The sequence below is a fragment of the Musca autumnalis genome, unplaced genomic scaffold (genome assembly GCF_047663935.1).
Source record: "Musca autumnalis isolate F117 unplaced genomic scaffold, ASM4766393v1 scaffold_3, whole genome shotgun sequence".
NCBI classification, from domain to species: domain Eukaryota; kingdom Metazoa; phylum Arthropoda; class Insecta; order Diptera; family Muscidae; genus Musca; species Musca autumnalis.
Genome location: NW_027411866.1, coordinates 228,345,472 through 228,357,849, shown reverse-complemented (window position 1 = coordinate 228,357,849; position 12,378 = coordinate 228,345,472). Strand labels below are relative to the sequence as shown.

Genomic DNA, 12,378 nt, shown 5'->3' with positions numbered 1-12,378 from the left:
GTAGTGTCGTGGACGTGGTTCATTTCTTCCCGAACGGTGTGTCTACTTCAATTAGAATGCGAGATCGCGGATGTGTATTTCTATCGCCTGGGAGTGACTGCTTCGGGTAATGGGCGATAATAAATGCTTGCTGGGTTAAGACGAATTGAAAAAAAAAAGAAAAACACCTATATTTTATAAGCATAACATGGATTATCCTACGACCCTTAATTTTAAGGTGAAATACAATATTCGAAGCCAATGAAAACAAAAACTTGTGTTCTCTCGAAAAAAAAATTTTATATCGCAATTATTAGGAATGAAAGGAGTAAACAAAAGTAAATTATCCAGAGGATTTATGATCCGATTTGAGATTGGGCATTTTTCGAAGTTTTTCGGATTGTTACGTTGGGTAGATAGATTTCATAACGTCTGGGGTCAATGGTACAATTGATAGCAACATCCATCATGTACAGAGAAGGTCCCTACTTCGAATCTAGGCAACATTACAGTTCTTTCTGTAGAGTTGGGCAATTTAAAAAAACGTATGAGTAACGCCATAAAAACTAACGTGTAATATTAAGCAGAGCTCCGATTTACCCGCGAGTGAAATTTTGGGGTGAGATGGTAATTTTTTTGGTGGGCGTTGGGCAAGTTTATTAGAGGGTGGGATAAGTTTTTGTTTATGGGTGGGGAGAAGGCAAGTAACCCCCCTCAATTTGCTCTAAATCGAGAAGAGTTTCACTCGCGAATGAATTCGAGCGAATTGGAGCGAGTATTCGGAGCTCTGATATTAATTATACGCAGTTTGTTCCTATACACGACCGGTGTCCATTGATCCCGAGAGTGAACTAGGTTGCTCAATATAGTTCAATTACACGATGTGTAATTTTTTGAGTCATGTTTTATTAACCATATTCTGACTCCACAATGTGATTAGAAGACACCTGTCCCGCCGTTTTTCCCTATCTCATCAACTTTAGCGGTTATAGACCTCCAAAGGTTTAAGGCTTTGATGAAAAAGGGGTAATTTTTCAAGACTATGTCTTCCAAACCGTTAGGAATTTTGAATTTATCTCAGAGGCAAAGTTGCAGATCTTGTCTTAAGGAACACAAATTGTGAACACATATAATCCATCAAACTTCATCTGCAAGGTCAAAATTGCCAAAGTCAAATTTCTTTTAAAAATTATCTGTTGGCAAACCTCATTTTGTTTCAAAAGGTTCCGAGAGGTTCTTTCCTACTTTAACAGCTGATCTTGTATCAGCCAATGTCATCCTGCATAATCGTATAAGTTTTGCAGGGATACTAAACTCCAACCTGGCTTAGAACACCTTTGATCGAATTGGGCTGTCGAAGGCGGCCTTATAGCCGACGAACAGGTGGTATGTGTCGATCTGTCTTTCGTGGGACTTCTCCAGTATTTTGAGCAGTGTGAAGATTTGGCCACTTACCAGGTCTAAAATCGCATTGGTATGACCCGGTTATGTTATTGACTATGGTTTTTAAACGTTCACACAGTACACTCGACAGTACTTTATATGCGATTGGTAGCAGACTGTGCTGTCATGACCTCGCTGTGGCTAGGTGAAAGACATTCAACGTCATCGTTTTCGATTGGTTCTGGTGTATCTTCATCGCCGTCCATATTCGATACTAAGAGCTTCATAAAATGCTCCTTCCAGATCCTCAGTACGCTATCTGTACCAGATTCCCTTCATGATCTTTGCAGGAGAATGTGCCAGCATCATACCCTTCAGTCTGGTGTTTTACAAGCAGTTCCGTTTTCCAGCATGTGAGTCAGTTGAGCGGAATAGGTTTGTTGTGTTTGCTGCTTCTCGACATCCAGCTTCCGTCCTGTGTTAGATCGCACTTTTGCCGCAACATTAAGACAGGTGCGTACCTTTGCTGCTACAAGGAAATGGTCCGAATCGATGTTTGCTCCTCGAATTGATCGGACGAATGTCTTCCGTCCATCACAACATGATCAATCTGGTTTCTTGTTTTCCCATCTGGGGATATCCACGTGACCTTGTGTATGCCCATGTATTGGAATCTGGTACTGCTCACTACCATGTTTTTGCCGCTGCAAAATCGATCAGCCTCATTCTCTAATGAAGGCTGAACTTTCCTACCGTGGGACCAAAGATATTTTCCCTCCCAATTTTAGCATTAACATCTCCTAGAACAATCTTAATGTCATGGCTAGGACAGCGGTCATATGCTCTCTCTAGGCGCTCGTAGAATATATCCTTGGTCTGTTCATTTTTCTCTTCGGTCGGGGCATAGCCGCAGATGAGACTGATGTTAAAAAACTTTGCTTTTATATGGATTGTGGCACTTCGCTCATGAACCGGAATGAAGCTGGAAACGAGATTTTTAAGCCTCCGACTTACCGTAAATCCAACACCTACCTACCTATAATACAGTGCGTAATCGTTTGTTATTTGTACGTCTGCCCGGTGCCATCGCACTTCCTGTAAGGCGATAATATCAGCTTTATATTTACCAAGTACATCCCGCCAGTGCGCAAGCTGTACCTGCTCTGTAGAGAGTCTTGACATTCCAGGTGCAGATTTGCAGATCATGGTCCTAAAAACGTTTGCGGGGTTCGTCAACTTCAGAGGGGTTTGTTTTGCTTTGTTTTTTCATAGTAGGCGTTGTTTTGACAATGTGAGTTACTAGCCCAACGCGCAACCGAAGTTTTTAATGTTCTTATGGGTGAACGCTCGGTTTCTCATATCCGCATACAGCACACTCAAACTTAGGTGAGATGCAATAGATGACGGAAGTGGATGCACCGTGAACTTCTCCTCGCTGCATGCTGTGAGAACACTGCCCAGTCTCTCAGAATACCAGACTCCCCCGCAGTCCGCCCAAAAGGAGCTACATGCGCAGCACTATTGAACACCAGTCGATGCAGCTACAATCCCTGAAAATGCATCATTTTCGCAATTTAATTGAAATGAAATCACAGGTAAGATCGAGAAAATAGTCGATTTCATGAGTCGGAAGAATATCATAGTCGCACCAATTCAGGAAACCTAGTTCAGCAACAACTGCAGCTTACAGTGTTGTTATTTTTAAAGCGTACTGAGGAATGTTCGCGCCAGAAGTGCACGTGTGGGAGTAGCTTTCCTATTCACCAGTCTGTTTTATATTGCTTGAGCCAGGCTCTAATGACCTGTAAATGGATGTATGGGCAGTCAGAATAACTCTAATGCAGATTATAGGCCCAACATAAGCCCGCTTTTGAAATGTCATAACCGACTTTAATACTAAAGATAAGTTGTGGCATTCGATCCTCTACAACGACCAGTGGGGTATAGTGTTAGCTATACGTTTTGCACGGTCATTGAGGACGCCCGACATTACTATCGTGTCACCGTGACAACTCGTCGTTTCCCTTGGGTCAGACCATCACCCCATAGTTGTCTCCATCAGCAGATCGCACGATTTCATCTCCTCTCAACGCCGCACTTTCATAAATTATAGGAAAGCTATTTGGCCTAGTTTAAGAGAGTTCACTAATCACCGCTTCTAAGAATTGTCCAATACTTCTGATGAACGGCTAGCAGAAAGGACGTTCCTATACATGATCGCTGATGTAGTCGCTCGCTATATACCTTATGGTCGAATGGCCTAAGTGAGAGCAAATTTTACAGCAGAGGCAACGGGAGTAGCAGATAAGCGTGAAGAGCTCTGCGAGTCAACCCCAGAGTCATGGAGTTGACACTGGAAGTTAACAGGTTGGTCGCAGAGCATAAGCGGAACATGCGATTAAATCATCTGAAAAGTTGCAACATTGGAAACGGTTAAGTTACTCTCGAACCCCGGGAAGAATTAAGATAGGACCTCAGTCACGTTTGGCGACATTACGCTGATTGATCTGAAGAGGTGCGCAAGTTATATCAATCGGCAATTTGTCGAGCACCTCAGCAGTAACATGGCGAAGAGAAGAGTACTTCTTCGCTATATTTGTAACGGATGAGGCTCCAAATGCCACTAGGACCGCTAAATCATCCAAATCGTTGGGTCCTGATGGAATCTCCAAAGTAATGCTGAAAAAGCTGGATCAGCCGGGAGTTGAGTATCTCACCAAAGTTCTAAATCTAGCGACAGATTGTTCCCGAAGTCTGGAAAATAGGCAGGGTGAAGCAAAGCATTGATGCCAATAAAAGTGAATTGTACAGATCAATTTCGCTTTTGTCGCCCATAACAAAGACTTTTGAGGCTGTACTCATCTCCAACGTCAAAAATAGCTATCCAGTTGCCGATCATCAGCATGGGTTCCGTAAGCAGCACAACACCTACAATAACGCGGTACGCCCTGTTCTCAAAAACCGTTGATACTGTCAATCACTCTACGCTGTTTGAGGGCAGTGTGTAGTCTACTCTCTAATCAAATTTAAACATTGGATAATCTACTATATGTGTTGACGCCAATCATACCTGGAATTTAGGGACAAAAATTCCAGCCCGTAGAGTGAAACAGAAAGTTTCCCATGGTGGGTTGATATATCTATCACGTTATGCGGATGTGAAAGGCTGAACTCCTATTTAACTCTTTTCCGCACAAGGAATATGCAAATATTCTCCACTAAATCTACGACCACTCTGTTCACCACATGGACTGGTCCAAGATTTTAGCGATCACAATATTCACGTCGTCCGAGCATGCCGGAGCTAGATGTAGGAACTAGGTCCTCAAATGTAAAGGGGGCAGCATTTAGGATGCATAAAAAAAAACTTGTTGACCATATACAATGCGACAGGTCCATTTATGGTAAACTTTGGGGCAAGTGTGGTCCGTGAATATAATGGCGTAGTGATGGAATAACATCCAAAGCTATCAGAATGCAGCCCTGAAAACTGCTACAAGAGGCACCTCCTCATGTCATTATTGGACCATCTGCTTGAGAAGACGAAGATTCTTCAAGTACGACCACACAATGACATGCTCTTGTTGCAACAGTCTGGTCGGGTCTTACCGTCAGTCCTTGCGTCATTGTTTTCGTAGGATATCACGAATTTTGAAATTTTTATATTGGTATTACTTCATAGTATAAATTTAAATTTGAGATCCTGATATTAGCAAGCATTTCGTGGTATGTGTATGCAGCCGCTACTACATAGATGAATATGAAAAATAGGCGATTTTGAAATTACACCAATTTTATTGAAATTGGCAAAAGTTTTTTTCATTTTGGCTTAGAATGTCGTTACTATAATTTTAACAATTTATTGGAAACACATAATAACCAAATTAAAAGATCAACAAACACACACACACTTAAATGCCAAAAATTTTACTTAAATGTATACATAGTATAATTAGTTTTGTAAGAAAATTTTACCATACCAATGACATGACACGCACAACATTTTTACAAGACCAACAATTTTATAATAACCCCAAAGGGATTTATTTCCATAATAAATATTCTTTATATTAATTTACCGCCTAAATATTTTTTATTTTAACTTAAAAATTAGTTTTTAAAAATCGACACCCATTAACAAAAAATACTTTATAAACAAATTATAGAATACGACAATAACTATAAATTGTATTTTGTAAATGAGCTGAATTTTAAAAAATAAATAAGTGCTTTAATCAAAATGGTATAACTATGTGCTTTTGGTAGAAAGTATGTACGTGTTTTGGCTTATTTAATAAAGAAATTATTATGTTTGTAAAAAAATCTATGAGAATTTTTAAAAAGCTGAAATTGAATGGTGTTTATGCTTTAATTTTACACTATACCAACAAATAATAAAATTAGTTTAATAAAAACAAACAAATTTGAAGTTTTCGTTCAATTATTTTCTACATATTTTATGATTATCACAGCCCCACGATTTTTTGAATTTTTGGGGGAAATACGAGCATAGGTTACCATCTTTGAAGTTTGGAACAGTTTTCAGATTTGCTCGATTTTACTCGGGAAAATACTATCGAGTGGGAGCACTTGAAGAGTACAAGTCAGGAGCCCAATTACGGTAGTCGATTTGATCGAGTATTTGCTCGTGAATGAAAAAATCGAACTATGAAAACCTATTCGCGCCACCAACCGTACATTTAATGTACATGTTGTACAAAAATAAATCATTTCGTACATTTTTCTAGCATAACTTAATTCCGAAATTATTACCCAAAGTATTGTTTAACGAATTCAATATATATTTGCATTTTTTCATTAATAATTTTGTTGTTTTAGTTTTTGCTTAAAAAAACATTTTTTACCATCTATCTTCTACATGTTCTTTGAAGAACACAGGTTTTCATAGTTCGCTTTTTTTCATTCAAGAGCAAATACTCAATCGAATGTCGTAATTAGGGCCCAGAGTTGCGTTTTGCTCGATTTTACTCGTTGGTGGGAGTACTTTTTTACGAGTTTTACAAGCAAATAACATGTTAGAAATATAGTAAAAGTTTACCCTAAGAGTAAAATCGAGTTAAAAAAAATTTATGTATATTTGGCGTTTGAGTGTGCATGTGGGGGACACGCAAATATTTTTTGACTCTCGAGTAAAATCGAGCAAATATAAAATCTGCTTAACAAGTACCAAAGACAAAATGTACTCGATTTGTTTCTTATACTTGCACCGAAAATTATAGTATTAGTATTAGTATTAGTATTAGTATTAGTATTAGTATTAGTATTAGTATTAGTATTAGTATTAGTATTAGTATTAGTATTAGTATTAGTATTAGTATTAGTATTAGTATTAGTATTAGTATTAGTATTAGTATTAGTATTAGTATTAGTATTAGTATTAGTATTAGTATTAGTATTAGTATTAGTATTAGTATTAGTATTAGTATTAGTATTAGTATTAGTATTAGTATTAGTATTAGTATTAGTATTAGTATTAGTATTAGTATTAGTATTAGTATTAGTATTAGTATTAGTATTAGTATTAGTATTAGTATTAGTATTAGTATTAGTATTAGTATTAGTATTAGTATTAGTATTAGTATTAGTATTAGTATTAGTATTAGTATTAGTATTAGTATTAGTATTAGTATTAGTATTAGTATTAGTATTAGTATTAGTATTAGTATTAGTATTAGTATTAGTATTAGTATTAGTATTAGTATTAGTATTAGTATTAGTATTAGTATTAGTATTAGTATTAGTATTAGTATTAGTATTAGTATTAGTATTAGTATTAGTATTAGTATTAGTATTAGTATTAGTATTAGTATTAGTATTAGTATTAGTATTAGTATTAGTATTAGTATTAGTATTAGTATTAGTATTAGTATTAGTATTAGTATTAGTATTAGTATTAGTATTAGTATTAGTATTAGTATTAGTATTAGTATTAGTATTAGTATTAGTATTAGTATTAGTATTAGTATTAGTATTAGTATTAGTATTAGTATTAGTATTAGTATTAGTATTAGTATTAGTATTAGTATTAGTATTAGTATTAGTATTAGTATTAGTATTAGTATTAGTATTAGTATTAGTATTAGTATTAGTATTAGTATTAGTATTAGTATTAGTATTAGTATTAGTATTAGTATTAGTATTAGTATTAGTATTAGTATTAGTATTAGTATTAGTATTAGTATTAGTATTAGTATTAGTATTAGTATTAGTATTAGTATTAGTATTAGTATTAGTATTAGTATTAGTATTAGTATTAGTATTAGTATTAGTATTAGTATTAGTATTAGTATTAGTATTAGTATTAGTATTAGTATTAGTATTAGTATTAGTATTAGTATTAGTATTAGTATTAGTATTAGTATTAGTATTAGTATTAGTATTAGTATTAGTATTAGTATTAGTATTAGTATTAGTATTAGTATTAGTATTAGTATTAGTATTAGTATTAGTATTAGTATTAGTATTAGTATTAGTATTAGTATTAGTATTAGTATTAGTATTAGTATTAGTATTAGTATTAGTATTAGTATTAGTATTAGTATTAGTATTAGTATTAGTATTAGTATTAGTATTAGTATTAGTATTAGTATTAGTATTAGTATTAGTATTAGTATTAGTATTAGTATTAGTATTAGTATTAGTATTAGTATTAGTATTAACCGGTTTTATGCACCGGATGTACTCCGAGGACCTAGATTAATTATGTGTTCGCGTTCGCAAATTTGATTCACCATGGGAACTGCAATATATCCCGCAATAGCTGCTCCGAGCTCTTTTGGGCCGTGCCGCAATAGAGAAGAACCCTAAGACATGTATCTGTTCCGTTTGCAGGATCCGTAGGGTATGATTGCTCTTCCGAGGCTCCTCAGGTCGTAGTAGCCACCAGGCTGCGGTAGGAGTTATATAGCTGATTGCTGTGCCAAAGCACCTCCCAACGTGTCTAAAACTTCGTCTTCTGATATCCCAGCAGTCCCCCTAGCAACATCTAATTCCACAGATTGTTCTTCAACGCCCCGAGAAAGCATCATTCTTGCAATTCAATTGCAATCGTCTCCTCAACAAAGTCAGCCAAATAATACACATTATGCCGATTCATGCCCCGCCATGGATAACAATCTTGGCGCGATGCGGGGGCTTGAGGTCACAGTTTCCACACTTAACCCTCTGGAAGTGTTGAGTTGGGGAACTGTGACCGACCAAAGGGTATCCAAGTAATGTCAGGGTGTCAGGCGAACCCGTGACCATTGGTGTATTAAGGTTTGCAGTTAGGCTACCAACTGTATTAGAACGGAGCCTCGTTGATACCTAGGCATCTCAACGCAGTAATGACTTAGTTGTCAAGTCCTTGCCATGGTACAGGAGGGCTATGCCATGGTGGACTTCACTTCCCCCATTAAATCTATGACGCATGAAGAACAAAAATATAAACAAAAAACAATTAAAAACAAATCCGATTGATGACAACAATGCAATGCCTAAGGTTAACTCTTCAAATTCAATATTTTGTATCACGTCTGGGGCAACCCAGCCAACGGTTAACGGGACGGTAGTGTCGGGAGGGGACGGACATAAGGTACCCTCTCTAGGAGCTGTCACTGACAGTTTGGCAGAGCAAAGCCGGAAACTCCTGGAGATACTGGAGCAGACGTTGGCCCAGCGTCTCAGTCAGGGTGGCTATTCTACTGGGGCCGAGGACGGCTCATCGGATAACGAAATGAACACCACAGTCATTCCAGCGACTGTAGTCAACGATGAGTCGGCCTCGGCCTCAGTGGAAGCAGCCACCTGTATGAACTCTGGACCAACCGATTCGCCAGCAACCCAACCATTGGCCGCAGCCGATGTTGCTGGCGTACAATGACTCGCTGCTGTTGAGGAAGGAGCTACGACCAAAATACCGGCCGAAAAAGCTCCCACCACCTCAGACAGCTCTACAAGTCAATGGGCCAAAAAGAGGAAGTACATTGACAGGCAACCCTCATCTATAACGCTGAGAGAATGTAAGCTGATGAAGATTAATCTCAAGGTAGTGAGAAAGATCGAAAGATCTCACCCTCACTTACCCAAGAGAAATCCTGATATCAGTAAGCTTTCTCTCTTAACAGCTAATGAAGTAAGGTCAATATCTACGTCGACTAACACAGCCCCCAAGGGCCAAACCGGGAGCGAAGCTGACATGATCCGAAAACCATTTAATAATTCGCCTCCTTGGACCTCAAAGCTTTCTTCAAAGGTATGTCCCGCCACACAGACAGGAAAAACCTCAAAGGTGAAGGCAGTCAAGTCGAAGGGAACGAATCATAAGAGCTCCAAATCTGGGAAGTCCGACCGAACACCGGCCTCCACACCAGGGGGAGCACCTACCAAACCCAATCCATCTTCACCAAAAAGTGCGGTGAAGAGAGATAAGTCAATGGAGGAGCCACTCCTCAGTGCTAAGAGACCCACTCCAGGTCAACAACCCAAAATCCATACCTCCTCAGGCGGTTGCCCTAAGACTGGGAACAGGAAAGATGCCGCAGCCAGTTCAGCCTCACAAGCTAACTTGAGCCACAAGGAATCCTCCGGTTCTCATCTTAAGAGCAACAGCAGGGGAAAAAGAACGAGCAGACCGATGGTGCCGGACGAGCTTCGAGCAGCGGTCATCGATAGGTCTGACCCTGATTGGATAATCAGTGAGGATCGATGGCTGCTTATCGAAATTCGTCTGCGTGACATCGTGATCTCAGGCGAAGGGGAACCTCCAAAGCACACCCAATTTGGCAGTGCCGCTCCATACAGAGGCGTTGGGGTCATCTGTTGTGAAAATAGGGAATCTCTGGATTTCCTCACTTCCACCATAGAAGGCCTTGGCGAACTCTGGGAGGAGTGTCAATTGGCAGTCGTTGGTGTCAAAGAGGTCCCTTTCAGAAGAGGTTTGTCAGCATGGCTGCCACCTCCACCTACACTCAGCAGACAAAACCCCAATCTTCGGACCAGCACATGGAATCTGGTCAGCCTTAATCCGGAAAATGGAGGTGTTGTCATCAGGGTGTCAATAGACATTCAGGGGCAAGATTACCTAAGGACTCGTGAGGGCAAACTACATTTTGGTCTAGGATGGATCAGATTCCGCCTAGGACGAAAGTAGTGGAGGAATGGAAGCAGCAGCCTCTTCACATAATGCAGATTAATCTGCATCACTGCAAAGCGGCTGCTGCTGAAGGGGACATAGCTGGACCTGTAACTATCTACATATATGGATAGTCAAGCGGCCCTAAAATCAATTAGATTCCACTCAATCAAGTCTGCTGCGGTCTTGCACTGCAGGAAAGCTTTGGAGGCCCTAGGATCAATCGTTACCTTGTGCTGGTCCCGGGGCATTGCGACATCGAGGGAAATGAAAAAGCAGATGAACTGGCGCGTCGCGGATCTGAGTCAAACGACATTGAAATCGACAACTCAATCAAGCCACCCTTGTGTCATTTCATGCGGCTCTTAGAACAAGTATACAGGGAGAAGGCTGGTCAGATTGTCCAATGCTCATGAGCAGGAGAATTCAAACAATGGGTGAACATACAATAACATCTCTGACAACATTCTGCCAAGCCGAGCCGACAACACTGCTTCTTCTCGCCAAGGGTCTGAAGTGGCTTCAACATGAACAAACTACAGCACCCTAATATGGCAAACCCTCCTCACTTGCTCTCCTATTTAAAATAATTTCTCAATTTTCTTTCAATCCATAGTACTTACTTAATTATTCTTACTTCTTACTCCTTTAATCGATACCTTCTATGCAATTTATTTCTTTCTTTTCTCCAACACACACTATAGGATAAACACAATGGACCATTAGGTCTCCGAGTGGAGTGGCTGTCCAAAATGACAGCTGCGCGTCCTTTAACCTAGCCTAACCTATGTATCTGCTGGGCGAAATCAGACCAAATTTTTCAGCAGTCGCGCGGATTGCAATTGTGGTGAAGCAATACAATGCGGGAAAAAAGGATGTAGAACTGCCTTTACTTTCAAGGGCTTGGCAATAACTGAGCCGAAGAGACGCGTGTGTTATTTTAACCGTCAGTTTATAGAGCACCAGAGAGTGATGGAGCTAAGAGCAGTGTGTTACGCCGTATAAAAGCCCTTCAATCCGAGGAGGTACCACAACAATTTCCGATGTTGCAGACTAGAGTTGGGTAATCTAGTTCCTTGTACTAGTCCCAAAACGTATGAGTAACGTCATAAAATGTAACGCGTGGGCCATTGGAACTGCGAAGTGAACGACACAAATCTTTTGCAGACTTCATTCGAAACGCGAAATTATCCAAAGTGTTGGACCCACATGGAATCTCAATGGTAATGCTTAAGCAACCGGATAAACATGGGGTTGAGGACTTAACAAATACCCTCAATACATCGATAGCCACCCTTCCACCCGCTACTAAAACCAGGCATGGATAAAAAAACCTTGTTGACCTCTAATACATAAAAAGATGTTGTCGATGTTTTACCTGCTGGGTTGTAAAGGTGTGAACAGAATGAAATACGCCGCTTTTTTCACGCTCAGTTTCATGTCAAAGATTAAAGGTCAAGTACTACCTAATTCAAATGCTGCCTAATTAATATGAGCGTGATAAAGCGGAGTATTTCATTGTGTTTCACGCCACGATATATGGACATGTTTCCCTCACTCAGACACGTTAGGAGACATCTTCATGATCTGGAGATAGAGGTCCAAAGTTATAAGAGAGAAACTCTAGATCAACGAAAGGCTTGACTAGCATTCATACTGATGCACTTGCGCCGGTAGTAGAAAGGTACAGTGAGAACGCAGTACTTGGAGATCACCCCAATCTATCGCAACAGAAGAACGCCAGCTGCCAAGGAAACTACTAATGACTTTAGTCCAGTTAAGATACGGACAATATATCCGCCTCATGTGGATTGGGACCGCACGACACGCTGCGCTTTTTAGGATGAAAGATGTTGTTATGGATAAGGTGTCCTCTATGTTTA

The 12,378-nt window shown here is 39.3% G+C and overlaps 1 protein-coding gene across 1 annotated transcript in view; it reads left to right on the top strand.

Annotated features, from left to right (window-relative positions):
* Grip (Glutamate receptor interacting protein) overlaps positions 1-5,603 on the top strand; it is a 155,938-nt gene extending 150,335 nt beyond the window's left edge. The window contains exon 11 of the mRNA XM_073977135.1: positions 1-5,603. This exon is cut by the window's left edge and continues 702 nt beyond it. The gene's annotated coding sequence lies outside the window, so the exon portion shown is untranslated.
* The last annotated feature ends 6,775 nt before the right edge of the window (positions 5,604-12,378 follow it).